Source organism: Solanum dulcamara, chromosome 8 (genome assembly GCF_947179165.1).
Source record: "Solanum dulcamara chromosome 8, daSolDulc1.2, whole genome shotgun sequence".
In the NCBI taxonomy this organism is placed as follows: Eukaryota; Viridiplantae; Streptophyta; class Magnoliopsida; order Solanales; family Solanaceae; genus Solanum; species Solanum dulcamara.
In genome coordinates, this window is record NC_077244.1 from 26,197,864 (window position 1) to 26,203,165 (window position 5,302).

A 5,302-nucleotide genomic window follows, 5' to 3' on the forward strand; every position below is an offset into this window, starting at 1 on the left:
TTAACTTTCCAGCCTCTTAGGTTACACCTTAGTATTAATGGAATCTATTTCCTTAGTCATTTCCTCGACCAGTTCTTTAGTTTGTTAAGGCGTTAACGAAAATTGAGCAGCACCTCCCCTATTATGTGCCCTATCTAAATTCCCAACCATGTCCTTAGCACCTGCAGACAACCAAAAATACAACCAGCAGCCCATACATATACATATTATGAAAACATTACACAATATAAACCCCCAACAATTCACTCAAACTAAGATACCAAAACTAGAGTTTTTAATCTTTCTTTCGCGAATCTTTTAATTGCAAAGCGGAGGGTCGTGTGTATGCAACCAGAATCTCCCCCACCTCATTTACAGAACTTTTAGACCCTGAAACACGCCACAACACAACCAGCAGCATCCCCCACGCGCACAATACCTTATTTCGACAACAATTCACTTCTAGCGACTCCAATTTAGTTTATTCCGAACGCTGAGCTTTTCAAACCTTTTCACCAAATTCCATCATCCCCTAAGGTGTGTAATACACCCTAATTTAACCTCATAAACTTCAAATTAGAGGGGAAGAACTTACCTTTCTCGAAATCGGCTAGAACTCGCCGAAATCGCGCCTCGGAATTTTTTTAACATGCTGAATCATCATGGGAGCTTGCTGTCCCTTTTTTGGCTGCACCAAACTCTAATTTTACTCTACTAATACTTCCATATCATCGTGGAATACGCTTTATAATTAATTTACGGAACGAAATTGGGACTTACCTTATTTTTCTCCCAAGCCGTCGCAATTTTCTCCTTAGCCCTAGGGTTTGTTTTCCTTTGTTGCTGCTGATTTTCTTGGATCAGAACTGAAGCCATTAGTCATATATACATATATTTAGGTGGACCTAGGTGGTGACACGTGTCATCCCCTAAGAGGGACACGTGTCCAGCCCCTATTAGGCCACGGATCCATGCCATCAAGGAGGGGCTGCCACGTGGCAGTGGGGCCCACCTCCCCCAAGCAGGTGGGTCACCTACTTGACCCCAAGCAGGTGGGTCACCTGCTTTCTTAGATGCTTCCACGTGTCACCCTCCTATTGGCTGTCCCGCGAAATTTTTTTTTCTTCCTCGTGGGTTCGTAGTCTCGTCTCACTTCAAGAGCCTATGAAACCCTTGCTACGTAAGCTTGGTATGTAATCAAGTAACTCACGTATGTAAGACTTCTAACTTAGTAGTTTACGTAGATAAGTCAAGTCTTATGAACCGTTACTTGGCCTCCTACTCCTTCCGACTCCTCTTGACCCTATTTCCAACCTTCCCTACCATGGGGTGTCACATTCTTCCTTCTTAGAGTTGTTCAATAGGATCGTAACTTAAGTAGCTGACATACTAGCTTCTAAGTAACTTAAGGAACCTTCCGAGTTCAAAGATGTGGGGTGTAACATCCTTCCCCCATTTAGAACATTCGTCCCTGAATGTTAACCACAACTTCCCTTAAGACTATGTATAGATTATCGAGAGGTTCCTTTCTTTTATGATATCACATACTTGCCTATCCATATTTTTAATATACAAGTATTCAGGGGTCGGGGTTACCTGGAGATGTCGGGAATAGGTACGGATACCTGTGTCTCATATCCTCTTCGGCTTACCAGGTCATTTCCTCCCAATTCCTATTCCGCCACAGCACCTTAACTGAGGTTATGTCCTTAGTTCACAACCCGTTTAATCTGATGATCCCGAATGGAAATAGGTTTCCCCTCATAGGATAACTCCATGTTACGTGGACCTCCTCCACGGGAAATATTCTGAGAGCGTCGTTTACATTCTTGCGGAGCATTGATCTGTTAAAACTGAATGTATTGTTTCAAATCAGACGGTAGGTCTCACTCATAGGCAGCTTTATCCATTCTACATATGACCTGAGAAGGATCAATGTATCCCCTTCTTGCCGACTCTAGGTTTCTAATCGATAGCTTATCCCGGACTAAGCTTTACCTCATCAATAATTTACTGGATCCCCTCTGGCCTGTCTATTAGTCGAAGGGCAAAATACTGTACTAAGATTCACCTGTGTTCCCAATTCTTACTGGAATGATCTCCAGCGATTAGCCGTACGTTGAACTTCCCCGTCCGAGATAATAGATGTGGGAACCCTATGAAATCTTATTGTTTCCTTGTTATGTCTTCTCGTATAACCCTTAGCTGAATATATCTTCCTAATTGGAAGAAAATGGGTTAAGTTTGTCAGCTTATCAACCATAACCCATATGAGCTTATACTTCCATAGAGTGCGAGGTCGGTCTACACTATAACGTACATTAATCGCCTTCCATTTTTGAGTCGGGATTCCCATCCCTCGTAACAGGCTATCAAGCCTCTGATACTCCTCTTCGTTTAAGCCATTATACAACTCTTCTTAATTCAACTTGTAACACCTTAGGTATGCTATCTTGCTCTTTTACTTAGAGCTTCTTTCTTGTTTTATTACCACACATTATACTGTAATGCTTACACAAACGTGTGTAGGTACGTAGAGCCATTCAGAAAATGCTTTAGTTTCTCTATACTAGCGGCTTACCTCCTTTGGTCGAGGTCAGGGCTCCGCTAGGTCTTTGTCCTTGATACCGATTATATCTTAACAGTTCTATCTCGAACCATCTTACACTTTTCTTTAATAGATTCTAAATATGGCAATCACATTTCCATTACTGACTTTCTTTTATCAAGTAATCATTTGACCTTGCTCTTGGTATGTGTTTGTAAGCTGTACAACTATTCTTGTGCCATTTTCACGAGGTGCATTGTATTTCGGTCATAATTTTTCTGCTCTTGGCTTACTCTGTTCTATATGTGTCATTGTACTAACCCTCTTTTATAATCTCTTTTTGTCATATTTGTTTTGTTCGCTTTCTCACTTCCCAGTGGGTCACCCATCCTAGTGCTACTCTCATCCGAGCACGCTTAACTTCGGAGTTTTGACGGAATCCGGTGCATCAGTGCGGGTATGATCACGTCCATCCCTTATGGGGTCTCGTTTGACGTTTAAGCGTTCCTATTTACATACGATAGTGTCAGTTGATTTTCTTTTATGCTTGTACTTCTCTTGTCCACTTCCCCCCTTTTAGGGTGTACCCATGTCATCCTCCATTTATTTTCAGCTATTTACACGCGAATGATTCTACTCCAACATATTTAACGTGCTGCACCATATCTACATGTTGTATTAAATCTTTCATACGTTAAGTTGCCTTTATAGGAACCCTAGTATAACCATAGGGTTCTTTAGTATTGGTAATATATCGTATAAAACCTAATCTAATGGTTGATACTCGAGTAATATCCGTGATGTAGCAATGCATTCCAAGCCACATTCCATTCATCCCAATCAGTAATTAGCTCGTGCTCACACTTGGTTCAAATCCTCCACTTGGGAGTACTTATACCTTAGCGATTCGCGTTTCAAACTCTGTCATTATACTAAACTTATTCCCGTGGATACCTCTTATTCTTCTAATAACTTAGTAATGTAGCAGTTGTTCAACGAATCGATATTCCCTTTCCTTGCAGGATCTCATTAATCGTCAAGGTGGAGTAACATATACACAATACATCTTTATGCCTCCTGAGCTTTCATCTAATCCTGCTTAAAACCATATTAACTTCGTTGTAGTAGTGGCCTTGTCTTATCACCTTTTCATCGTACTATACCTTCAGTTCGTAACTGTCTATTTCCTTTTTTGTTTGATACTCATACTTAATTAATCAAATCTTTCTTGAGTGCCTCTATTAGAACTTCTCTATTCTTCTTCCAGTTCATTTCCATTTTTGGTTGGGCGTAAGGGATTCCATATTACTCTTTATTTCCTTGCACTAGCTATCCTTTTCGTCACAACATAACCTTTACTCGACATTTTCCTTATGGAACACTATAAGTCTTCCTTAATGTTTCACAAGTTGTGTTATTAATACTTCATATCCGTCACAGTTCTTTATCCCTCGTACTCTTGTCTTACTCATACGGTTACTTCCCTTAACTATAACTTGTCATAGTTTATCCCTATGTATCAATTCAGGAGATGCCTTACTATATCATTTTATCCCGATCTATCAGTCTTCTCTAAGTCATCTTCTTTGGCTTATAGCTCTTTTCCAACTTCGTTCTACTATATCAGTATCGACCTCCTAGTTTCTATTGCCATTAATTCAGCAACTAACTCATTTCTCTAGGTCGTCCATACTTGTTTAGTCAAATCTCATCATTGTTGCGAGAACAACCTTTCAAGACATACTATAGCCCTATATCTCATTCTCTTCTTATTTCTACGAAAATTTGGGCAGAGTTTCCTCTGTATTTCTTACTATCCCCACACCTGCAAGCAGAAAATGCCAACAATGCCTCACAAGGCACACAAATATATATTCATATCATATCATATCGCAGCCACCCAGGGCACACACATATATTCCCATCATTTCACATCGCCGCCACACAAGGCGCCCACAATTACAGTATGAAAATGGGCTTACCTCGTATGTCCCTTCGAACTGCACCTGTTGCACTTTCCTGTATAATTTTCCTTTTATTTTCAAACTTTCTAAATCAGTTGTATTGCAACGCCTTACCTGACATAGGTCCTTCGTGCCTTTGCTTACCTGCATGCTTCCTAACATCCAATATTGTCAGTTACTTTCTTCTATCGACGTTGTCTTCCTGCTAAAATCGCAGGTTAGTATGAGGAATTTCATTTCCTATGGCTCAGCTCTATCGCACGATCTTAGATTTGAAAGAAAGTAACATCCTAAATGTCCAATAGCCTCCTGTCTATAGATGTGGTGCACAACACACCGATAAACAAGACTCTACTAGACACGGTCTGTAGACACTCCAAGGACGAACTACTCTGATACCACTTCTGTCACGACCCAACCCCGTAGGCCGTGACTGGGGTCCAACCTAGACCCTCTTATGCGTATTTATCAGTTACACTTAAGTTGAACTGTGTGTGATGTGATACTATACACAAAACCTCAATAGTTTAAAACTTTTTCCTGTACCTGTAGCCTTTTTCATTCATATCATATCATGAGAGGGCACGCGCCGACGAGGCTACCATAACATAAAAGCATTTACATCATGCCGTATAGGCACAGTCGAAACAAACTTATAAACTACCCACATCCATATGTCTACAGACCTCAAGGAATAGTAATAGCAATATAGGGCGGGACAAGGCCCCCGCCGTACCCCAGAATGTACAAATATCTAATTAAGTGACCAGTATCAAAAGTTGGGCTCCAGAATAGTGAAGCACTTCCGACA

General features: G+C 40.7%; 1 pseudogene; it reads right to left on the bottom strand.

The window, feature by feature from the left end:
- Positions 1-2,882: 2,882 nt before the first annotated feature.
- On the bottom strand, positions 2,883-2,998 carry LOC129901812 (5S ribosomal RNA; annotated as a pseudogene).
- Between the last annotated feature and the right edge of the window lie 2,304 nt (positions 2,999-5,302).